The sequence below is a fragment of the Geospiza fortis genome, unplaced genomic scaffold (assembly GCF_000277835.1).
Source record: "Geospiza fortis unplaced genomic scaffold, GeoFor_1.0 scaffold381, whole genome shotgun sequence".
NCBI lineage: Eukaryota > Metazoa > Chordata > Aves > Passeriformes > Thraupidae > Geospiza > Geospiza fortis.
Genome location: NW_005054348.1, coordinates 3083050 through 3109952, shown reverse-complemented (window position 1 = coordinate 3109952; position 26903 = coordinate 3083050). Strand labels below are relative to the sequence as shown.

The following is a 26903-nucleotide window of genomic DNA, read 5'->3' as shown; positions in this document are numbered from 1 at the left end:
GAAGAAAGAGCTGCAGGTGACCTTGACTTCATCTTTTAATTAATGAAATTTAGCAATGTGTTCTAGCATTTTTCTGCTCACAAAATATACATCAGCTTCTTCCCTTTGTCCATGTTCCCAGAATCACACAGAGTCTTTGAGGTAGGAAGAGACCACTGGAGATTTTCTAGCCCAACCCGCTGCTCAGACTGGGTCAGATAGATTAGCTGCTCATGGCTATGTCCAGATAGGTTTTAAATATCTTCAAGGATGGAGACACAACCTCTCCTGAAAACAGTTCCAGAGCCCAACCCCCCTCATAGTGGAAGCCTTTTCTTATGTTCAGATGGAATTTCAGGTATTTCAAATTACACTCATGGCCTCTTATCCTGTCACTGGGCACCACTGAAAAGAGCCTGGCTCCATCCTCTTCTCACTCTCCTCCAAGAATTTATACACTGATGAGATCCCCCGATTCTCTAGGCCAAACAGTTCCAGCTCACTCAGCATCTCACTGTATGAAAAATGCTCCAGTCCCTTAACCTTCTCTGTGGCCTGCACTGGATGCTCTCCAATATCTCTTGTACCAGGAAACCCAGAACTGCACACAGTATTCCAGGTGTGGCCTCACCAGTGCTGCCACAAGGACACTTTGCTGGCTCATGTCCTGCTTGCTGTCCTCCCAGACCTCCAAGTCCTTTTCTGCAGGGCTGTTTGCAGGTGGCTGACCTCCAGTACATGTGCTGGCTCTTGGGGTCACTTCTCCCCAGCTGCAGGAACTGGCATTGTCCTTTTTTGAATTAGGAATGTTCTTCTCTGCCCACCCTTCATCTTGTTGAGGTCCCTCTGGATGGCAGCCCAGCAACCTGGGATATCAAACACTCCTCCTGGTTTTGTATCATCAGGAAACTTGCAGAGGGTGTGCTCAGTCCCAGCAACAGGGTCACTGAACAAAGACATAACACAGTGTTGAACCCAGTATCAGTCCCTAGGGTACACCACAGGAGCTAGTGCTGCTGATCACAACCCTCTAAATCTGGCAGTTCAGCCAGCTTTCAGTCTATTTCACTGTCCATCTATCAAGGCCATCTCCCCTCATCCACCAAGCCAGTCATTTCATCATAGAAGGGTATCAGGTGGGTTCAGTAGGATTTTCTGTGCTTCAATTCATGCTCACTACTCCCAGTCATTCATGCATCTGGAAATACCTTCCAAGATGACTTGTCCTATCACCCTCACAGGCACAAGCAAGGCTCACTTGTCTGTACTTCCCCAGACTCTTCGCAGACTTCTCTCCAGTCCTCAGTAACCTATCCAAATTGCATGACCTTTTGAAGAAATTGAATGCTCTCACACTGACATCAGTCAGCTCCATAGGTGCATTCTACCAAGTCCCATGGACTTCTTTATGCTCAGTTTGTTTAAATATTCCTTAATTTCATATCCCTCCACTGAGGGTAAGTCCTCCTTGCTCCACACTGTCTGGGATTTCAGAAGGCCAGTCTTGCCAGGAAAGACTGAAATGGAAACTGTGTTGAACACTTCAGTCTTTTCTGTGTCTGTTGTAGACCCTCTACCCCACTACCAGTGGGCTCACATTTTCCCTAGCATCCTTCTACTCCTTATGTACTTGCAACAGGTTTTTCATTGCCCTTCACATCCTTCACCAACTTTAATTCCAAAATGGTTTTGGCCCTCCCTGAACCGTTTTCAAATTCCCCATTTTTCTCATTTCTCATTTTCCCATGTTGTTCCATGTTCTATTTTTCCAATTTTCTCTGAGAATTCTCTCCTTCACATATGCATAACTCTTTTTTCCAACTTTATCACTTATTCTGCACAGTTCTAGTAGTAACCAAAAACAAGCTCAAAGGATATGTTTTTGACCCATTCTGCAGTTTGTCTTGAAAAGTATTTGCATTAATTCTTAATTATTTCAACTATTTTATTAGAAGTCTTTTTCTGCATGAGGCAGAAACAAAGGATTTCAATTAAGATAATTTACTGTTAAGCTTTCACTTTGTATAAAACAATAATACCAAAGTATTTTACTGAAATAAATTAGATTGCATTACTTAAGGAATCAGGATGGTTTGCATCCTTTCCTTCCTCCCTCCCTCCCTCCCTCCCCCCAAACCAACAACTTCTTTTCAATTCTTTTTATTTGCTTATTAAGGCAATTTTGGGGGTTTTTTACATCTGTTTAGTTAGCACTAGTGGCACATCAGCCTCTTCCTCAAAGAAAAAATAAATACTACTTTTGCTGAGGGCTAGAGGAAGAAAGTTTAACACTAGCTTTTCCCAATTCTTTTTAAATTAGCCATCTCTTTCTCTTCTAAGACTCATCACCCTTCAGTCAGTTCTTGATGCTTACTATCCTATCCAACCTGCCAATAGTCCCTCTTTTTTCCCCCCATTCCCTCTCCAAAACAGCTAACCCAAAATGCACGTTAGTAAGCTCTTCCATTTTATTAACATGCATGCTATTTTAATTCTTCTTACAGAGGAAATAAAGGATAACAATTTGGAGATTGAAAAAGTGTACTTGAACCATCAAACATCATACAGAATTACTGAATATATTACATTGCTATTGACAAAAATGGTATGTGCCTTTCAGCATTCCTAGCTAGTTATTTTTCACTTAGTGATTAGAGCTAAAATTCCATCATCAGTCCCTCATCCCATCTGGAGTATTGTGTTCTGTATTTCCCCCAGTACAAGAATGACACAGAACTACAGGAGCAAATTCAGAGAAGTGCCACTAAAATGACTGAGGGATTGAAGCATCTTTCACGTGAAGAATGGCTGAGGGGGCTGGGGCTGCTCATCCTGAAGAAGAGAAAGCTCAGAGACAATCTCCCCAATGCCTAACTGGGGGCATGAAAGGCAGCCAGACTCTCCTCATGGGTGTTCAACGCCAGGATAAAGGGAAATAAGACAGGAAACACATGAAACTCCACCTAAACATAGGAAAATGCCCTTTGACTGTAAAAGTCAGACAGCAGAACAGGTTGCCCAGACAGGTTGTGGAGTTTCCAAGCTTGAAGATATTTGAAATCCAGCTGGCCTTGACCTGTAAGCAGGCATGGTTGACTACGTGATCTCGAGAGGTGCCTCTACATTTCAGCAATTCTCTGATTTTTCTAATATAGTTTAGCTTCTCAAAACAATTTTCTTTGCACCAAATGCACACCATGTTTTCTGTGAAAAAGTTAATATCATGTCATACATATATTATCAGGTCAAATTTACTGCTATATATATTTTTGTTTGTATTAGTTTCTGAATATATGGTATGTTTATTCCCAAACTACATTGTCCTATCTATGCCCATATCACAACTACCAACACACATAAACTGTCAATAGATGATGTTTTCATTAACTCACATAAACACATAAGTCTTTAGATGCCAGTTCATTCCCAGATCACAAAAATACTTCCAAAATACCAAGCTATAGAATTGGATTGCTAGCCTCATGTACACATGTCCATGTGGAATAATTATAAATATTATCACAGAAATAGTGCCTCAGTAGCTAGCAGAGTTCAGCCTATCAGTAACTGGGGACAGAGGAATGGGCTTATTCTTAAATTTATTTATTATTATGAAAAGGAAACAGGCTACTGGATGCAAAACTAAGACTAAATGCTGCATTTAGGTTTACTGATTCTATCTCTATGTCATATATTTGGACACATCCTCCCAATGAAAATATCACCCACAAAGCTGATGATGACTTAGGCAAATGTGATAAGTTTATCACTTGAATCTGACATGTGTATATTCTACATGGATGTACACCCTTCAATTTTATTATCTGTTCCTCTGCCTTAAAAGTACATCTACAGTGTAATGTAGGCACCTGTGCAGTTGCCTACAGCTGAACAACCTCAGGTAAGTAATTCAGATTCCTTTTAAAATAATTGAAATTGTAAACACTTTTCAAACATTTAATTTTGTGTAATCAATTTTAGAATGCCTCTTAAAGAGAAACTTCAAACGTGATTTACTTTTTAGGGTTACCATTCTTTAATAAATGGTTAATTATTTAACTTGGGAAATAAAACCACTATCAGTTTTCTACAACTAAAATAATTTCCCATCTATCTTCTTATGCCTTAGTTATGATAAGAAAGAGCGAATAAATTTTTATGGTCTACAAAATTACATATTTCAAAGTCCAGATTATCAAACCTGCTAATCAGTACCACTGCTACCATGATTGCAAACTACATCAAAAGAATTATTTTGGCATAAAGGTTTTTTCACGATTATATGGAACAAAATCCAAACCAAGAAAAAAAAATTCTATGTGTATTTATTTCAGGGGTGAGCAAACCAGCAAACCACAAATTTCTCCTCCGAGGTTAAACAGCAATATTCTTTGTGTTAAATACTTTTCAAATTATGAAAGAAAAGCAATGTACCTTAGTAGACATCACTCTTTTTGCAGCATTATTATATTATACCTACTGCTACTCTAAACCACCAAAAGAGGACAAATTATATTTTTCAGCTTCTTCCAGATTTCTTTAAACATCTACCATGCATTGGTCAACTTTACAGCCAAAAGATAAAGCAAATGTAATACTAGAAGTGGTTAGCAGACAATTCTAGACTAGAAATAATAGTGTTCTCTTTTACTACATTATCATTATTCAAATGAAGATATTATTGACAACACACAATGCAGAATATGCAACAATATTTTCCTCTAAGTCTGATTATTTCCAAAGCCAAACACACTGTTTAAATGAAAAGTAGTAGGTAGGATTTTCAGAGATATGTTCTACTCTGCCATTAATAAAGGAAAGCTTCATCAGGTTCAGTAACACAGGAGTCTTGTGATATTATTGTGTATTACAGAACTGACCATTTATTGAAAAAATGGAGTCTCAGATGAGAAGAGGAAAAAAACTATTAACCTGATGTGAGCAAAGGGAGCCACTTAAAATCTGATAAACAACAACACAGATATTGAGCATCCACCTAGTTTAACGGCTGCAGCACACAGAGGGCCGAGGGGCTCAGGTGGCTGAACACAAAGTTCAATCTTTTCTCCTGCTTCAAAGCATGTGGCAAACATGGCAAGGAAGATCAATTATTCAGACTCTCCTAAATCTATGATTCTTTGAATAGGTTGACAAAAAACAATTATCTTACTTCATACAAATCTCTGAATGCATAATGAATTTAAGATAAAACTTTTTAAAATTCTTGTTTCAGAATTTTTTCCTCCTTGAAACAATATGTAGTTGGAAATGAAAGTTAAAAGTTTTACTGGTGTCAGAAATATGATAGAAACAAAACTACTACACTGAATGTCTTCAGATGATAGATTGTGTTCAGCCAACATGAAGTATTTCTAAGCCTCAGCCATATCCTAGAACTAAAACCAATCCAGTTGAGCTAGATCAAGGAGTTTGTAGAGACAGGAATTTGGCTTCTCTGATGCATTACAGAACACAATAATCCTTCTGTATAGTAACAGCTGTATAGTATTGATTGTACCCTGCACTTCAATATTAATGAGAGGCAATCTGCCAAGTTACAGATTTCAAAAAAAAAGCTGAACTTTCTCTAGAGACAGGTTTTGTTCAGCCTGAAGACAGGGGACACCTTACAGCAGCCTTCCACTAGGCAAAGGGGGTTACAAGAGTGCCAGAGAGGGACGTTATACAAGGGCATGCAGCGATGGGACAAGGGGGAATGACTTCAATCTGAAAGAGGGCAAGTTTAGATTGGATATTAAGAAGAAATCCTTTACTGTGAGGGTGGTGAAACACTGGAACAGGTCGTCCTGAGAAGCTGTGAAAGACCAGGTTGAATGGAGGTAGTGGAAAGTGTCCTGCCTATGACAGGGAGGTTGGAATGAGATGATCTTAAGTCCCTTCCAACCCAAAGCATTCTGTGATTCTTTATTCACTTGTACACTCAGCCACATAAATTATTATCTTAGGGGCTTTTAGGGTGCTTTAGGTATCCCAAGGAAATGCCATCTGTGAGATGTCAAACATCAAGAAAAGAGCACAACTGCATGTTTATTTAAAAGTACTACAAGCATAATAAAAACATATTTGCCATCAGCTAGAAATCTGGCTTACCTTTGGCTAGAAGGTTTCACGAAGGATGCCAACGTCAGTCACTCTTTTTCTGATATCAACAAAATGGAGATACCTGCAAGTCAAATGAGAAAGATTTATTGGTTTTGGTTTTGGGTGAACATGTCCCCTTATGATATTAAGGGATAAGTTAAAAAAAACCTTCAATAAACACTAGTGTAAAATTAAAATCTACTAATTTCTACATGGAAATAAAATATCAAGAACAACTCACTGGCTTTAAAAATCAGCACAGTTTCATATGTATGTGTTGCAACAAAGAATTTAAAGGTGTTATCTGTGCAAGTTCCTGACAATAACTGGAAAAAAACCGTTGCTAGGGCAAAGGGTCATGAGCCAGTAGGTGCTGAACCAACAGACTGTTTCATTATGGCTCTGCTTCAAAGGTTATGATAAAGGGCCCACACCTATTCCTAGAACTGTACTGTAAAATGCAAGTAGCCTAATAATATTTTCAATTACAGGGATGAGGAAAATTCATGAAGTTCCATAAAATGTTTTGAGAGAAAAGAGTAGTGAGTTGATCCAGAAGGTTTAGAAACATGCTCTGAGATTCTGTGGGATGACTTACAGCCAAGAAATTATCTAACACTGCAAAATTTACATTTGACAATTTTATATTTGCTTCTGAACAAAGGAAAATAAAAGCATATGTAAAATAAAAATATTTTAGCTAGGGCTGTCTGATCGACGTTAGAGAAAGAAATCACAAAACTATCAGCAAGGCGATTTGTCTATTTTATATCAGAGCCAACAAAGTTTCAAAAGGAGTTAGTTTTACCATGATCTCAGACAGTAAAATCTGGCTTGAAAATACACAATGTTATATTCATACTGAAAGAAAGGAAAAAGAACACACACACAGCAGGAACAGATGTTATTTCCTGTACTAAATCACCACCATAGGGACAAAAATAATTCTAATAGGTATTATACAGAATAGCACATACAATGGAAAAGAACACAAAGCCTCAAATTCCTACGTCAGCTGCATATCTAGGTATTATAGACACCAGTAACACAAACAAACAAACAAAAAGCCCATACAGATGGAATGCAGGACAGTTTACTGTTATCCTCATTCTAGGTCTAGTCAAAACTATACAACCCCTTAAGTCTACTTTCACCCGTATGCTCACACTAGCAAAAACAAAAAACCCAACTCCTGGTGCAGTTACAACCACCTTGGCCAGTGCAGTTCTCATAGGAAAGCTAAAAAAAGCCCTAAACTCCATCAGTAGTAGTGTTGACCAGCATCATCAGGTAACTAATCTGTTTGCCAACAGAAGATACAATTAAAAACCCTCAAGATATCAAACAGAAATTTCTCATTCCTAACCTAAAAATTACACCTGATGAAAATGAATTTCTCAGATAAACCTCAGTCTAGTAAAATCTGAAACTAAAGTCATAGTAAATACTGAAAGTCAAAAGTAAAAACATGAGAAGAAAGCAACTGCAAAAATTAAAACCAATGTTTTTTTTTAGAATGGCTTAGTAATCTGGTCCATTTTCCAATAGAAACTGCTTCCAGTTTTCTTCAAATAAGGTTATGAGAATATTATAATTATTAGCATTATCTTTCTCACAAAAAAAAAGTAATCATATATTCAAATCACTGGAAAAGCAAGCTTCAAAACGCCTGTCTCAAAGACAATTTTTAAATTGTCCATTTATCGGAGGAGAAAGTGGAATCAATTGATCCTCAGAGTAAAGTAGGATTTAGAGGATTATGTTGCTCTTTTGTGAGGCAGCCAAATGGGAAAACATTAGGCCTTGTCCACATACTAATTTTTTTCTTTAATCCAAAGCTCTTAGACAGAACACCGAATCAGGAAAAGAATTTAAGAATTGAGAAGAAAAATGTTATATATTCCAAAAATAACTTATTATTTCACCAGTATTCAAAAGTTTTCTTTATAACATCTTGCCCTCACATTCATTAAGGTCTACAAATGGAAAATAACCGCAAAATTTCAGGTAATGTAGGTTCCTTTAAACTCACATAAAGTAACAAATGACAAATCAGAAATGATGATATGCCTATTTTCTTTCATGTACTTCAAAACTTATTTGTAGTATTGGACATCATAAAGCTGCTGCACAGTAAGTGAGTATCACAGATCTGTTTGTCCTGGACATCTCTTCTTTTACTGTTCATGGAGTTATATCTGGGTTACTTTATTCTCCAGGATGCAATAATGGATTTCATTTGTTGGTTTCTTAATCTTTATCTGAATGCCCACTGGAATTGAAAACCAATACCTTGTTTCTACGGGAATTGTCACCAAGGAAGTCAAGTTGGCCAAAGAGAAGGCAAAGAAGAGTTCACACTGAAAGATACTGAAATGCAGGCAGAAATAATTTCTGCATAGGAAAGTCAATCCTTGTTAGTAGCCCTGTTTGGCAAAAAGTCAGACATTCCTAACTGTGGTTTGCCATATACTGCACCTAATTTTCAACTGCAAAAAAAGTACTTTTCTGCATGAATATGTAGTATTATTTATGTCCCAATCTTTTAATATTTTCTATTCCTATTTCTTTTCTGTTATAGGAAAAGCAGAAAGACAGAATAATATCAGTACAAGCTCTTTAATTTTCCCTGGGCAAGTTTTCTTTCTCTACCCAAAAAGTTTTGTCTATTTAGAAGAAGTTGATTCCAGAAAGAATGGGCAAAGAGGCAGGATCCTCATCGGGAAAGCCTAGTTCCAAGCAGCTTCTTAGTGCTCCAAAACACTGTACAGATGGTCACTGCTGAGATATGCTCCACAGCATGTTCAGTATGTCCAGAATATCAACCTGACACATTCAATCTACCCAGCGAGTCCGATGTACCCTAGACACACTCAATTTACATCGTAGGAGCTGCATTTTTGGTGGGATATCCACGGAAAAAAATAAATTCCATGAACGACCACAAAGGCTAGCTAATGCCTTGTCGAGTCACTTGTTATCAACTGTGGGATATAGTGACATTGGTGTCTTCAGCACTCCAAACTTTCAAGAAGAAACTTTACACTTCCCTCTACACCTAGACCAAGTCTCATACATGACTGCAGGAGCCCTTTTGGTAAGAAGAAGCTTTGTTTGTTCAAGCCCCTGCCTTGAACAAAGAATTAGAAAAATACAGAGAGAAAGCAAACAAGCAGACTGACAATTCTGGCCCAGAAGAACAGAAATCTAAATACAGGCAGCAAAGGACTCTTTTTCTTCTGTTGGGACAAAGACAGGGCACATTCTCCTTTCACCAAGACATGCCAGAAGATACACCACTCTCAGCTGCCTTTTACAAACGCAGATGCACATACTGCAGCCTTATTTGCCAACCTAGGCTGAAATGCCCAGACATCAAGATTTCTGTGTGAGGAACTGGACCCATCATGCAAGAAAAAACCATAATTTCTTTAACAGCTAATACTGCTATTAAAGCTTTTTGTATTTAAGTACCCCTTTTGAAAAAATGGAGTTCAGTATCTATTAAGCAAACAAGATTTTTTACTTTCTTCTTTTCCATACTTACAACTGCCTTTTCATGATCTTCAAGTACTAAGAATCTTGAACTTAATATATGGAGCAAAAGAAATGACAAAAACTGCTACAGTACATTTCCACTTTCAAGTATGACTAAGTACAAGAACTGCAGATAAAAGTGATACAATCAATTACAAGATTTTTCTCTACCTGCTCAATTTTATTGGCAAAGATATTGTCAGTCCTATCATCTTATACACCCAAGGTTTCAAGAAAGCTATATTATTCCATAATACTTCGGCAGAGTTTAGAGTTAAATACCTCATCCACAGTTCTTACTGGTGATAAAGACTCTTGCTGGTGCTACACAAGATAAATGAAAATCAAATAGCTATTCAGAGAAATTAATTTTAAAACACAGGCCAGGCAATCTTATATAAGATTTCCAGGTTCACATCAGAATTTAGAGAATATATTTCATATGTGAAGCAGAACTTTGAAAATATATACACTCTGCAAGTACATTGGAAACCATTACTTCCATGAAAAATCCAATTATGACACTTGTCCAGCAAAGACAACCGTACTTCAAAGAGATCAAAAACAGATGTGCAAAAGTAACTTGAACATCTATCCAAAAGTACAAGTATCAAAATTGCTTGTTTATAAATAAAAGCCATACTGCAAAAGCTCTTAGTGTAGTCTCTCTCTGATCTAGTTCTTACAGTGACCACAGGTTACACTAAGGATTTGGGATCAAACCACAGCACTCCTGCACTGATTTCAGCAAATAATGGGGACATCTAGCACTTTAAAGGGGCAAGACTCAAGTGATTGCATGTATTTTGCCATGTATTTCCTCTCCAAGTACTAAACTCAATTTAACTACATATAACTTTCCATATTCCCAACCCAATTTAACTACATATAGCTTTCCATATTCCCAACACAATAGACTGATCTCTGTAAAGGTCTTTTCCTTCCTTTCATACAGAAAATATCCTGTAAATAACTTATTTCCCACTCTCTAAGTGACTCCTGTTGTTTACAGGAAGGAAAGGGAACAGAAATCTTGCCATAAAACAGTGAGAGCTAAAAAGTTCTGTTTCACTTCCTACTGTGCAGGTGTTTCATACAAAAAATCTATTTTAATTCTTCATTTTAGGGAGAAAACATGATGCTTCTTTTTGAAATACAGACTGAGAAATAGAAAACAATAAGGTTAAGGAAGTATACTGTGAAACAAAGCAAAGATATACAATAACCATTGCCATAAAACTTGTGAAATCCCTGGCTTTGGACACGACAATTATTTTACACGTTGACTTGTAAACTGGGTTTTCCTTCTAAATCCAAAAGTTCTTTCTTAATTTTTTGCTGCCCAGATAAATGTGTAGAGATCAATGTTCCAGATATCTTTGACCAAAAAAAAAATTAAAATCCAAAACAACACAAAAAACAACAATACCAAACTTCTCCCTTATCTGACAAGGTAGTTGATTTTAATACCACTGCTACCCACAATGCCACAATGTCCATTTAACACCCAGAATGGAATTCCCTAGTAACAGATCCTTCTTGAACTCTATATTCTAAACTAAAGGGACAAGGACAATGAAAAATAACTTCTGTTTGTTCAAGATGCATAGCATCTCTGTTTGTACACTTGTTTTGCAGCTTCAGAAATTCCAACATCCACCATAGTAAGAATTACAGTCATCTTTTTAAGAGCTGTAATTCTCTATGGCCCACTGGTGTGTAAAAAACTCAAATTCTAAAAGAAGTCAAGCACATGAGGGCACTAATCATCCTACAGGCCACACATATCACCCAGTTCAAAAGGAAATTGGGAATTTTATTACATAATATCACAGCACACCTATCACAGATGCTGTCACTATATAAAATTATATAAAATATAAAAAATATTATCACAAGGTTATATTTGCCTCTCTGCGGAAGGGATACCTTATTTGATCCAGGCTGGCTGAACCTCACCAGCTACAGGTCAGATTACAGATATTTCCCCATCACAGTTAATGCTGTTCCTAGTTCTACATATCAGTCCCTGTACAGGCAGCAAAGGAGGGATGCCTTCCCAGTGGATGCACTTCCAAACTGTTCTAGCTGAGCTGCACAGGGAACAACATTAATTTATCAGGAAGCACACTGCCCAAACACCCATTTCCTATCTTAAAGCAGCAGTAAGCCAGCTGGAAGGATTGGAGGGGCCCAAGACAGACTGAGGGTCATCAGATAAATCACCACTGTTTCAATCAAAGCACTTCCAGTGAAACATGCAATTACTTGGTGTTTGTTAAAAGCAGCTTTCCATACTTTGTGATCAGTTACCTGGGAAAACAAATTACATCAGGGCACTGTGGATACTTAAAGAAAGATTTGCTAATTAAGCACAATTAATTACACAGCAGCACTAATTTGAAAAGCAGTCTCCATTCATCTTTTGTCTGCTTAAGTCTCAGATTGACTGCTGAGAAGAATTATTTACAGAACCTGCAATTTTGGATGATCCTTTCTCTGAGAAAGATAACAAAGAGCACTGGCTAAGAAACACGTAAGGTGAACAGCAAATGTACACAACTGACACACTCTCTAATATAAGTAGCAGCATAAATAGATCTATCCTTAGGCCATCAGAATTTCCTTACATACACTCAAATGCAACTATAGCTTCATCCTGAATATGACAAAAAATCAACTAACCCTGCTCTGACCTGAAAGAGTTCTGCCACATTTAGAATATAACCCCAGGTAAAGAACATTCCTTATTATGAGAAAAGAAAAGGTAAGCTTGAGATAGGTTTACCTTCTGAACTGACTGTTTAACTGGGAAAGGATCTGTGCTTTACATCAAAGTTATTTTGTCAGAAATGAAAAGAACACCCCACAATGCCCATCATTTCAATAGATGTCTTTTTATTTGAATAAATCTGCAATTAATACAGAATGTATCTTTTAAAAAAGGTAATAAACATAGGGCTTGATCTTTATAATTTGTATTTTCAACATGACATTCCACACACTGCTATTCACATATATAATGTGAACATCATCTTCATTCCCACCTTTATTTTTCTCCTATGAAACAATGTTCAGCTCCAGGCATCCTTTTCTCCCTTTGCAATACCTCATTTTGACAGCACAGCAAAAGCATGCAATAAGCAAGATCACAAAGAGAGCACAAAACAATATCCATTCTGACACTACCAAATATCAGGTTTGGACCACTAATTATAGAAAATACAACAGATGAGACAGATTAAATAGTATAGCTATTTTCAGGAACAGGTCAACATTTAGTCCTAATAGTCTTTTGTTCCTTGTTTGGTTGGGGTTTTTTAGGGTTTTTGTTTTGTTTTAGGTTTTTTTGGTTTGATTTGTTTTATTTTAAACCTTGCATTATGCCAAACTTAATCACAGAAGAGATAAAGGGCCTAAATGTGAATAGTCTGGTATAACCACAGCAAAGCTGAGTACCCCACCTCACAATGAAAGAGACAGGGGCTTTTAACTTCCCTGCATTTTCAGAGTACAGCAGTAAGACATGTGCAGTGCTTTTGATATACCTTCTGAACACAAAAAAATAGAAATATCATGAACGTAAGTATGCTGAAAATACTAATGATAAAGGAGAATTATCAGCCTGGAACTGAAGTTACTAAACAAGGCAGAAGTTATTGACTTCATCCACAGAAAAGCAGATTAAAAAAAAAAATCAGTTGGATTATGAGGTAGCACCTGACTATTTCAATTAAAGCTAAGTGGAACACGGCAACTGACTTACAGCAACAGCTTAAAAGTGGGAAAGACACAAAAATTACTCACAAGTCACAAAATGGGTGTGAAAAAACCCCATAACTATATCACAGTGTTGTGAATGCTATTCATAGAAATAGCATGAATACTTTTCTATATTGCTTCCATGGGTCTGCTTAATACTTCTTTTATCTTTGACATTTGTCTGAGGTGGAAAAAATACTTTTTTGTCGTTTTTGAGTAGAAAGCAAGATATTAAGTACTACACAAAAAACCCAAAGCATTTCTTTATCAGTTCTATTTTCATCAAGCATGAAAAGTAAGATGACTTTCAAATACAATCAGTGGAGAGGAATTTTTTATTATAATTTTCTCTCAAAAACAAGAGTAAAGTGACTATCACTTGTAAATGCCTTAATGTCTGTAGGATATGCTTTTTGACAGTGTCACTTGCTTTTTCAAACATACACATGAGCCAGTCATTTTAGAATGAGGCAATAAAAGGGCTAGAGGATGAACAAAAACCTAATCATCTTAAGTTTTGGAGTGACTGAGAGGCACTTCTGGAAGTCATGCAGTCCAATCTTCTGCTCAGAGCAGGACTCTCATCAGAATGGAAATGGTGAGGCCTGGCCAGGTCTTGCTGAGTCTTCAAGATCTCCAGGGATGGAAAATCCAGCCGCATCCCCAGGCCGTCTGTCCTGGGCCGGTACTGGCCTCCTGGCAGTTTGCTTCCTCCCTCTGACCCGAACACACCATACGGGAGTTTGGGGCCAGTCTGGAGACTGTGGAAAAAATCCACCTCTATCCTTTTGTGGAACTACTCTCAAGCAGCTATGGGATACCCTTAGGTTACTCAGGAGCTGCTGCTTTGTCAGAGTGGGCAAGCCTAGCTCTGTCAGCTTCCCCGGCCATCTCGTCCGCTCCAAGCAAGGCCCTTTGACCCCTTCTTGGTGCTCTTCAGTTTCTCAACATCCCTCTTGAAATGCAGGGACCAAAATTAGCTATTTAGCATAAATCAGGATCTTTAACATTTCATCCAGTTCTCCTACTGAAATACCCAGTAATGTAAACAAAGTAGTTTGCAGAACTTGGAAATTAATTCTTCATTCAATTATAGCCTCATAGTGTATTCCTTACACACTGAACCCACGCATTTGATTGAAAATCTTATTCAAAATTCTGGAGTCCTCTTCCAACCTTAACTCTGAAACAGCACTGAAAAGATTGACAATGCCCAGAACTGCATTTGAATGTATCCCATTTCCCTCAGAATATCAGAGGCAAAAATAGCATAACTGGTCATCAAATTCATTCCAAGATTATAAGTCTTAGAGTTTACTACCATTGCTTTTTATAGTCAACACTCATAACATGGTGTTTATGGCCAGATTAAACACAAACAACACAAAAGGAAGAGGAATAGACAAGGTAAATATGTCGTATACATCTTTTTGTTAAAATCCTTTCTTTGGATTTTTTCTTCCTGAGAAGCTGAGAGGCTCCAGGAACAAAATGTAAACAATGGTTATCTGCTGCTGTGGAATGCATCAGGTGGATTTTTGATTGGCCCATCTTGGATGTTTATAATTAAGGGGCAATCAAGGCTGAGCTATCTCGGACAGAGTCCGAGACAGCTCCTTTTGTTATCATTCTTTTCTATTCTATTCTTAGCTTAGCTAGCCTTCTGAGATGAACCTTTTCCTTCTATTCTTTAGTATAGTTATAATGTAATATATATATCATAAAATAATAATCAAGCCTTCTGAAATATGGAGTCAGATCTATGTCTCTTCCCTCATCCTGAAAACCCCTGCGACCACTGTCACAGCAAATACACAACAGAAGAGAAAGAATTAACAGAGATCCTTTCAATCTCTACCAAGACCTGAGCTGGTATGTACACTATAACATGCTGTAACAAGAACATTACCCCTCTTAGGTCAAGAGGAGCTAATTTAGAAGCAGCCCAAAACCTTCAGCACTCCAAATAACTTTCATCTATATCCATAGATGAGCAGGATTTGGTGACAGATTTTTGAGTACATGTTTATTCTAATTCCACAGAAGTCAAAGAAAGTTTGCCATAGACTAAAATCATTTCACCCATTAAGTGAACTGGAAAGAACATCTTTTTTGAAGGTTGTAACACCAGATGCTTCAGGATATGGTAGCTGCCTCATATTAAAAAAACTGAGGCCCATTAAAGTGTAAATTTTATGTAACAACTTTGATTTGAATAAACATTTTTGGGAACTTGGAATGGGACTATAGATCTTTACATGCTTAAAAAAATTACAAATTAATTCTTCTTTGATTACTTTTGACTAAGGAAACATTTTCACTACATTCTGGATTCCCATTGCAACTAGAGCCCAATATACTTACACTACAGCCCAGGTAGGGCATACTCTGTTTGCAGGACCAAAAAAAGAAAAAATATTTGTTCACCACCCTTTCACTCATCCAAAGTTCCTGAATAAATAATTTATATAACTAATTACAAATAAATAATTTATATAACCTGTTGGGGGGGCAGGGGAAGTTGTTGGTTTTGGTTGAGGTTTTTTGCTTTGTTGTCTTTCTCTTCCTCTCCATCCCCATCCCCCAGGCATTGGTGCAGAGAATCTCCTTCACAAAGCATTTCAAATGTGGGCAATTACAATTACCACCTCTACTGCTATTTCCCAGAACTTTTTTCTTTACTGAATGGCAAAACCAAAGTTAAGTTAAAACTTTAGCTTAGTCTCTGGTCAAGATTACCTCATTTTGATTCCTTTTCCATTTATGTTTGACAGATACTTTTTCACTTTTATTACAAAAACCCACCAGAGGATTTTGACTGTACAAATTTTCCAGTTTAAATTTGTAAGGTCATTGTTCTTGCAGATGAGACTTCAGCAACTTATTTCAAATATGGCACAGTTTGTACAGTTCTGAACAAAAAACACAGTTGTATTTCAGACATGCCTAAATATGCCAGCCTGCCAATCAAACCAAAAGTCTCCCAAAGGCACTATTGCACACGAAGAGAGATGAAGAGAGGCACGGATAATAGCATGGTTCCTGTAAAAAACTGCTAAGAGCCAGGTTTGTTTGCTGTACCAGAAATATGTGAAAGCAGTGTTTTTCAGGATTTTTTTAAGATTTTACTGCCTGGGGAAAAAAAATACAACATATCTAAATTATTGAATAATTAGCAGGGATAAAATTTTCACTTCTCCATGTGCCACATATAGTAGTTTTTTCTCCTTCAGTAGGATACACCCTGGGTTTGTGTATTTAAAATGGCCATCTGCTTCTGAACTTAGACAAATGCACTTAACTGTGGAGCAGTTACAGATATTCAGTATTTGAGAAACGGGAGTAATAGCCACCTATGACAGCAGTGAACAAAGAAAAGTTGGCCAGAAGACAAATCCCCTCCCCATATTTCTACACACAATTACATGGTTTAGATACCAGTACATATCCAAGCAATAAAGAGTGTTAAAAAAGGCATTTACACTCTTAAACTTAAAATCCACCAGTTAAGAGTTAACAGATTTCAGCACAATTCCCATATGACGTAAGCTACGTCTAAATAAACCAACAGTAAGCAGATTTTGGACACATTTATTTAAGAAAATCAAAATAAAATATAAAACTAGGAGCCTTATTCAGATAATATCAATATAGTCAAATAATTTTTCTGTAAAAGAAAATTAATTACCACATTTGTACAAAGAGAACAACACATTCTCTCAACATGTGTTTTTTGAGCCACAAATTTTAATTTTTCCCCCCCAAACACTAGTTACAGTAGCTCTCATTTGAGGTTCACACTCCTAGTCCATGCATAGGAGGCAATGAAAATTAAAATAATGAATGCTGTTTGACTGGAACCTAAAAAGACACCAAGTTTCTTGCTGTCTTTTATACCCAAATATATACAGAGATCTCATTTGAGAAAGACAGCAAGGCTCTGCACCTTCGTGCATTCTGCCATCTAGTAAAGGCTGAGCACAGCTTTGGCACTGGGCCATGCCACATCTGCCTAAAAACCAAGCCTCCCTCATTCACCCAGCACATTGGCCTGCTATGCTGTTGTGGGCACAGGCTTTTGGTCCTTTTAAAAAGTTCAGTAAATCAGAGGAATTTAACCTAACTTGAAACAAACTTTCAAGGCTGTTAAGTTCTAGAAACATATCCTTTATCTCAGCCATTGAATCAAAACTAAACAAAGCTTTTTATTATGAAGCTTCAATTGCTCCTAGGAAGAAGACTGGAGTAAAATATTGATTTACAAGTATTTTGAAAATTGTTTGCCACCACACAGTTTTATCACAATAAAAATTATATATTTATATAACAATTTATACCCATTAAGGTTGTATGATTTATTTCATGCTGAAAAAAGCAATAAAATGAATGAGTAATAAAAATCTGCAGCCAAACAGTGTAACATTTCTACCAGGAATAGACATCTAGAAATAAAAAAAATAAAAATCTAAATCATAAACATCACAGACCAAGGATCAACTGTCTCCTTCTGCTGACTTATAAACCCAATATCAACAACAGAAGTCTCACCAGTGCCACTGTGTTTCAGACCTGAGAGTTTTGCTTCTTTTGCCCACTTGGAACAGACAATGAAACAGTCACTCATAGTTATGCCTTATTTCTTTTTCTACATTTCAGATGTGTGCACCCAAACATACACACCCAAGCCACTCACCCCTCTCACATGTGGCAAAGATTTCCCTACTCCCCAACCCAAGATCATCACTGTTATTTTATTTCTTTTCATGCTCAAGAAAACTGTTCAATTGCAGTACACACACTTTGCCTCTATCACAAATATCCTAAATATCACCCAGCATGTCTTCCCCCTTCCCACTAAGGGACAGTATTTCTTGTTTCAATCATGATTATCACCTGTAAGATTTTTAGGCAGCTCACGCTTTTAAGAAAAATCAGGTACACAACTGCTTTCTGCAGAAAACCAAAGTCTTTTCAAGTTAACCTATATTTAAGAAGTATAGGCAAAAAGAAACAAAGAAACAAAAGGAACATAAAATACCATCTAATATACTTTGGATATGAAGAGAGCAGAATATTTTTGCTTGACAATTTTTTTATTCCCTGCCACATGAGAAAAACACTATCTAGTTAATTGCTGAAACAAACATACTTTGAAAACTGACCATGAACTTAGAAAACACAGAAAGGTCAGAATTCTAGACCTTGGCACTCCAGTGGGACAAATGGTCAGTAATCTTGCAGGCCTCAGACTCTGCTTTAGATAAAAATCAGACTAAGACAGTGGGAGTAAGCCCAGGCACAGGCTTTGTCCCCTTTGTACTGAAAGTGACAGCTGAAAAGAATCTGTATCAGCCAAGCAGGGCAGTGACAGTTCTGTACAAAGAGAGACTCACTTTGCAAGTTTTTCATTTTTCTCGTATATCCCTCTATCACAAAAGACAGTGTTAAGTTTCAGACACATTTTTTTGTTCTGTGAAGGCTGTAAGGTTCAGGCATTGAGAGTAGTTACTCACTTGTGGACTACTAGACAAACAGACCATCATTTTGTTACAGACTGCTCACAATATAATAATGGAAAATTAGTCTTGGAAAAAAATATAGAGAAACGACATACAAAGCAAGCTTGTGGTATGCTTAGTATAAATCCCAAATTATAAAAAAATTCTACTTCAAAATATCAATGATCATAAAATCCAGAGCTGCACTCCCATCTGTAATTATCATAGAACAGTCAGGAAAGAACTGAATTACATTCTTTTGATACAAGAAAAAAAACCCCAAACCCACCACCTAAATTCATCCAATCTAGTGCTTAATGTATAACAACGAAGCTTGAAGTGATTTATTTTCTTTCAGATGAACAATTCTTTTAAGCTAACAAAAATTGAGAGCATTTTGTACAAATTACTACTAACATTTTCATATTTCCCATGTGTTTTCATTCACTTGGTCTTCTCACTCTCCCTCAAGAGCACCTTGAAAGAACAAATACCCATTTATTCTGCAGCCCATCAGTTTGTGGAGAGAAACTGTTGTTAATATATTAACTTCCCAGAAAACACTGCTATACACCTCATTGCCTCTTAAACATTAATGTTATCAACTCTTCTAATAAGATAATGGCATCTTTATTAACTTAGTTTCTCTATGCACTTGTAGAGTGGAAGTTCTACAAATTGTTCATCTTTGATTACAAAGATAATATTAAAACATACCAGTGGCTATGGTAGTCACATAAAAGAGAAGAAAAAAAGAAAAGTGAAGCTATTTCTGTCAAGGATATCAGAGTTATCATTAAATTTATGAACAACTTCCAGAGTATACATACCAACTGTATGTTTCAGGCAAGATGTTAAAACAAGAAAAAAACTATGATTCTACATGAGACAAAATTTTTCTGTCAAATTATTTAAAATATTGATGACATAGAAGCTCAAGAGGCTTTCATTGCCACCAAACCCAAACATCACATAGTTGATTCATTTTATTACTTCATCTGTATGATAAAAGGTGCTAGTCCTATTGGTATTAAAGAGGGGAAAAAAATAAAAAGGACAAGATTTGTCTCCTGAAAAGTATTTGGGCATTTGAAGTCCATTAAATAAACAACCTGTCTCCAGCCCCCTCCTCCACCGCCACCTTTGTGAACCATATACAGAATTTCTAGTCTTTGTAACCTCCTGCAGAGTTTTTATTTCCTCTAACTGCTGAGATAGAAAATTGTTCAAAGCCCAAGTTGTTTGAAAAGACAGAACACTCTCTATGTCAAAAAACCATTCTCCATCTACTCCTCTACACCATGCTCCATTATTTTAATATGCACAGCTGGAAAAGGAATTTCACCAATTTGCCAGTGGTCAAGGTCCACACCTGTGGTGTGGACTACTCAGGGGCTGAGAGCACATCCTCTTGGCAGCAATAAATGGAAAACCTTATGGGTAGGATGCAAATCTGAGCACACATTTCCCAGCCAGAAGGTGCCCAGGAGCTGACAGCCAACTGTCTTTCACCAGGAGGTGCGCTCTGCCTCCAGCCTCCAAAGGGATAAACCACGCACCGGGCACAGTAAACCACCCAGGGTTTCAGTGAGCTGTGCAGCTGTACCACAGGCCTACGCTTTCTAAGCAAAGTCATTTTTTGTTCCACAAGTGGGTAATGGCAAGTCAGTAAAGGGGTGTGGGAGACAGAATAGAGTACAAGTGAAGGGCATGAAAACTTTTACTGCAGAATGGAAGACTCCATGTGGGAGGAGAAAAGTATTAGAGTAAAAATTATGTCATTACAGCTTAAGGAAAAAACGCATTCTAAACAGATTTCTTGGTTTTTAATTTATTGCCAAAAAGGTTGAAGGCCATAAACATTTTATTAGAAGCTCAGATTTTAGGTTTCACAATATCTCATAAATTGCAAGGTTTTATTGTGGTCAGCTCGACTATGAGAATTTTTATGTTGTTGCTATAAATCAGCTGGACTACTGGCAATTAGTTGCAATTTTGTTGAAAGCTACTTTAAAAGGACACAAAAAAAGCCAGTGCAGAAATAGAAAAATACAAAGCAAATATAGCAAGCAGTGGTTTTTTTTGGTGCAAGTAACCAAAACACTGGTATGTGATCAAATCTGTGAGTCAAACTACTATAGCAAGCAAAAGCCATAAAAATTAAACACTGAAAAAGTCACCATTACAAGATAGTACTCTGTGATCATTCCATTAAGATTTTATGTAACAGCCATGCTGCCTTCATGAGGAGAAAAGGGAGGATAGAAGAGGGGACAGCCCAAGGAATATGCACTTTTTCCACCTCAAGCTGAACATGAAAAAAGCCTGAAAAATACCTAAAGAGCAAAGTAGGTGCAGCTAATGTAATGCTTTTAAACCTGCAGAACAACGGTTCTCAATCACTTTTCTTAATAGTGTGGGGGGTTTGGTGGGTTCTCTTTCCATTGAGTAACCATGTCTCAGATTACTCAACTCCATTTGAGTGAGCTTGACAAAATGAAGACACAATATTTTTATAATTCTGTCCAAGTCATAACAAGTTAGAGAAAATATTTACTTCCTGAATACTGAGAAATAAGTGTTTATTCCAAAAACTTTGTTTCATCTTGCTATTTGCTTTCTTCAAATATTCACCTTAAATTTCTGTAAAGTACATCAGCTTCAGCAGTGCTCTTTTTAGCTTCCATTTCTCAATTACCCTGTCACACTGTATAGCATTCAGAACTAGAAATACAGTTTATGTTAAGGTCAAAATTTTATTTTAGTTGATTTCATGACAAATATATTTTAAATTCTCTAAAATTTCTCCATCATGCAAACAAAATATTGTTAAGTGGAAAGATCAAGAGATTGATTTCAAAAGCTTAGTCCTGCTCTGAAAATAAAATGCCAACAGACTTTTTAAACTCACGAATGAATTATTTAGTTCTGAAGATTTTAGTTTCTGAGGATACAGATCTGTACCTATCGTCAGTCTTAGTGCAACAATTTTGGAGATTGATAAGTTTAACAGAATGAATGTTTTTTCTTTTTAATGTTAATTCTTTTTTCTTTTTTTTTGCTGAAAGTATGGTTTAAAAAGGACATATGACTGAGCTTTTCCATGTTCTTCCATTTTCAGCAAAATAAAATCTTCAGAAGGCAAGTCCCAACTTTCCTTGCCAATTGACAAGCACTATCCACCATGGTTATTTCAACTTAAAGGAATTTTACCCTAAAGGAAATTCTTTCCATTCCCTTTCCTGTTTGTTTTGATTATCTCAGCACGTATTTGCAACCTTGTTCATATTGAAGCTGAATGTTATACAAACACCTGAAATTTTAAACACTTAATAAAATGGATTCTAAAAACCAAAACAGGGATCTGAAGGTCTGGCTCATGCTTTGGTGAACACAGAAATACTTAAAAGGGTAACCACTGTGAAGCTGGATGAGAAAGAGCAGGAATCATCTCAAGCTTCTGGGGTTCTGCTGGCTCTTGTTTATAGCTAATGAAACTAAGAGGTTAAGGCTGAACATTAAAAAAGTGCAAACAGAAGATGTTTTCAGAACTCAACCATTTTAATTTGTGTTTTAAAATACTCAAACAAATAACACATTTTTTTTCCACAGTCACATAGGTACCTCTAACATGGGTTATCACAAGTTTCACCATACCAAAATTAGTAGCCAAAGCAAAAGAACCAAATCCAAATCTAAGTTTGACTTGCTGAGAGCCAATTTCAAATTCACATCCTGCTCCTTAACATTAAAACAATCTTTTGGAAGGGATCCAATGGAATTGCTCAACAGAAATTCACACATTCAAATTCTAGTATTGCTAAACATGTTTTAATCAGTGACAAAGTCAGCAAAGTGTATCTGAAGCCAAACGTGAGAGGACATGCTATTGTCTTCAAGCATTTATTTTATTGTTAAGTTCTATAGTTGCAAAATATTTAACTACCAATAATTTATTTGGGAATTCTTGTCTACTGGTTTGAACAAAGAATATACAATATGAGCCTATAAGGAGCCTTGTAAAAAGATCTTCACAATATTATAATAGAGAAATATTTTGTACAAATTCTGAAATATGATAAAGTAGAATCACAGTATGCTGGAATTGCAACTAAAATTCTCAATTATCAGAGCAACTGATAACGACAAAAAATGTTGTGATATTTCATAGATTAATTCACACTGGAAGCCACAACAGCACTGTATTTAGACTCACTTGCTTACAGCTTTGCCCAGTTTAGTCTTAAAAAAAATGGAAAGGATGTAGATTTGACAACCTGTGCTACCTATTCCAGTTCCTCAGTGTCCTTAGGGTGAATTTTATTTGCAGGTGCCAAATCAGAACCTCACCTATTTTGGACTGTGACCACTGTCTCTGTTCCTCCTGCCATGTACCCCTGTAAAGGGCCTGGACACATGTTCTTGATAACCTCTTAGGTATCACCTTGTGAGGCAGCTAGTGTGAGGTAAGCATCCCCTGAGCTCTCTGATGTCCAGGCTGTGCAAAGCTATTTCTTTCAGCCTCTCCTTACATGCTCTAAGCCCCTCATTTCCCTGCCTTTCTACCAAATTAGATTCAATTTACTCAAGGTATTTGGGGAACCAAAACTGGATGGGTGTATCCAAAGTGGCGGCTTAAAGAATACTGAGTATTCTTTACAACCCACTGGCTCTGCTTCTGCTTATCCAGCCTAGCATGCTGCTGGCATTTGTCACTGGCAGTGAAGCCTGATGTGCTGGCTCGTGTGTCACAATGTGCAGGTCCCTTCCCAGGAAGTCACTCCCTAGCCCATCCTGTGGCAAGGGGTAGGAAGATGCATTTATCCTTGTGGAATGTCATGGGGTCCATTCCACCAGCCTCTCTCAGCTGCAGAGCACTGTCCTCAAATGTGTCTACTACTCCCACAACATGATGTCACATGCAAATTTGAGAAGAATACACTTCATCTCTTCCTCCAGATCAAGGTACTAAACCAAATGGGTCCCAGTACAGTACTCCTCGTGTAACTCGCCTCCAGGTGGAATACAAACCATTAAGTGCTATGTTTTGAGCCTGACAATCATGCTTAAAGCCTGGATAAACTGAAGATAAATGATGGTCCAACTGCCATATGCAATATTAAATCTGATCTGATGGCATTTACCATTTCAGTAGTACACAGAAAGGTCCCACGACTACAAATAAGTATATAAAAGATCCTCAGAAACTTCACACAAGGCTATTTTAATTGCTGCTTAAGGAAAAAAAGAAAACAAAACTGAACACAAAACAAAAACAACTTCAGCAGATTCCTTCCTAATATGAAAGAAAACATATGACTAAAGAAAAATATGTTTATATATGAAACATACATGATGAATGGGTTTAAGTTTCAAAATCTGTAAATACAGTCCATGAAAATAAAAATTAATTCCATCACCCAACCAAGGAAACTTAAAGTCATTATCCATCTCATACATGAGTCAGGAAATAGGAAAGACTTCACATTGTAACAAACAAAGCCATACAAATAATTTCTTAAAGGAAGTTTAAAGTTATTTATCAATTTAATTGATTCATATTATACCTACAGTTATATTATACCTATGCCACAGATACATTGACCCCTACTTATGGGATTTCTAGTTGAGCAAATCTCTACCCACAGAAAACACCACTTGCTGAGAATGGTTTATACTGTGGAGTTCTTTTTTCCATTCTTATAACAAGTTGTTAAGTCACAGGGACAAATACCTAACAGATTTTAGATATTTCTCACTATTACTTTTCCCTGCAGTGATTACTGTAGCTGCCATAAAGAATACATACAACTGCACTGAGAGATGCAATTGAGACAGCTGACATAGGAAAAAAGAAAATCTCTAGCTTGCAACTTTAAACACCTCTGACCTACAGGCATACTGAACACTGGAAAATGAGTGGATAGGAATATTGATACTGTTGGGTACAGCCTACATAAGAAAGAGAAAATCATTACTATTAAGCATCTATTTTCCTCAGGAGAAAGAATTATTATAATATATATATATATGTATATATGTAAATATTCTATTTTAACACTCAGCCCCACAAAGCAAGGGTAGATACTCAATTAGCAATTTGTGCATACAAAGACACAGGTTCCACACCCATTACCAGGCAGAGGTACACTCTGTACATTGATAGTTATAATGTAATCTTATATATGTAACAATACTTGAAAAAAAGAGCAATAAAATACAAAGTAAAACCAAATCACTTTTCAAATGTAGTATTTATTTGCTGCAGATCAGTGTAACAGAAAGAATGGTCACCAATTTTTATTTCCTAGGGAAACAAGGCTTACACAGTCATACAGTGCAATACCTCCCTCCCCTCAAGATTTTTCGAGCCTGTTTGACTCAGCAGAATCTGATAGATAAAGTTTCAAGGGTAGTTATGCTCCTAGAAACTTCATTTCAAAGATCAAACAACCACAGAGAAAAAGCACAAAGCATTCCAAGTGTGACAGAAGCAGACATTAGCAAAATTACCAAATCTGACAAGCACACAGACTAATGAAATAGTGCTTGCCCTTCACTCAGAAATCTCCACCAGAGGCAGTGATTTCCATGGGTCCAGATTAAGCAGCCTGGCTCAGAATGTCAGTAAAACCTTCTGCTCTAACAATAGAAACTTCATCCTGTATAGAAAATATTGGAGCTCAATTTATATTTGAGGTTTTTCAGAGTAGCACTCTGAGCAACCACCTGTACAATTCTTGACCAGTTTAGATAATCTCATCTATTGGGATCCCTTCTTGTAAAAAACTGCTCAAATTCTACATTTTAAAAAGTGGAAATGAGCAAACCTGTTCACACACTGTTATGGATTACACCAATCACTGTATTTACTCCACCTCATCTCACCAAGTCTAAAAAGAACCTTTTGAAATGGTTTCCTATGCAAACAAGATTGTGTGATTCAAAGACATGTACCAAGATACGAAGAAAATTTGGGGGGGAGGGGATGGAAACAGCAGAGGATCTGAGAGGGCTAAGACACTCACCTCTGGAATACCTGTTCTCAAAAAAATGGTAGCCAGACAAGGGAGAAAATGCTTTGAACACTGACAGGTTTATCCCAATAGTTTCTAATTCTGCCAGGCAGCTTCCAGGACTGAATGCAGATGCCTGTGTATCTCTGCCAAATTATTCTGTGAATGCACTGCTGTTTCAGCTGTCTGAAAAGGGAACTTGAAATAAAAGGTTACAGTTTTGATAAAAGGATTTTAAGTACCTGGACATCACTTTACTACTACGCTTCAACCCAGATCAAAGAACTTGGATCAAGCTAAAAAAATCCCTTAATAATAATAATATAAAGGAGGCTATGGAAGTCCTAAAATAAATCTCATGTTTTAGCATATTTTATGAAATAATAATTTAAAAATCCTCAGCTATTTAAAAGCTTTCTTCATATGATCTTCCCCGCTGAACATCCCAACAAGTTTCCCATCCCTGAACATCCCAGGAATCTAAAAGTTACTGCAGCTGAAAATATTTGCACCTTTTCCATAAAATGACCATACTTAGAGAATGACTTTGTAGTTATTAAGCTTGCTGTATTTAACAACATACATTCTTTTTCTAAGTTACCATGTAACAAGAACAGAACAGTAGCTCTTCAAAATGCCAACACCTCAACAGTTACTGTGGCTTATCACTGAACACCAACTTATCTCATGTTTTTGTCAAAAACGTCACAAACTCAACCTAACAGAAACCCCAGTTGATTTCACTTGTTACCTCCAGCGTCAGACTGTAGCACACCGACATAACATAGCTTTAAACTAATTCCTATCTTGTCTCAACCCTTATCTCAAGTTCCATACTGTCAAATTTCAAACATTTTTCTCTGAGCCTCAGAGGGAAGAGAAGATTAATGACAATACTGTGGAGAAAATAGGACATGGGTTTGTAAATACAATGGGTTGTTTCACATTAGTCCAATGAAGAAAAATTATTCTCACACTGGGTTTGCATTCATCATCAATTAGAATTTTT

The 26903-nt window shown here is 36.9% G+C and overlaps 1 protein-coding gene across 2 annotated transcripts in view; it reads right to left on the bottom strand.

The window, feature by feature from the left end:
- SIPA1L2 (signal induced proliferation associated 1 like 2) overlaps positions 1 to 26903 on the bottom strand; it is a 124259-nt gene that overhangs the window by 92200 nt on the left and 5156 nt on the right. For both annotated transcript variants that reach the window (XM_031058754.1, XM_031058755.1), the window contains exon 2: positions 6091 to 6163. The gene's annotated coding sequence lies outside the window, so the exon portion shown is untranslated. The remainder of the gene's footprint in view (positions 1 to 6090; positions 6164 to 26903) is intronic.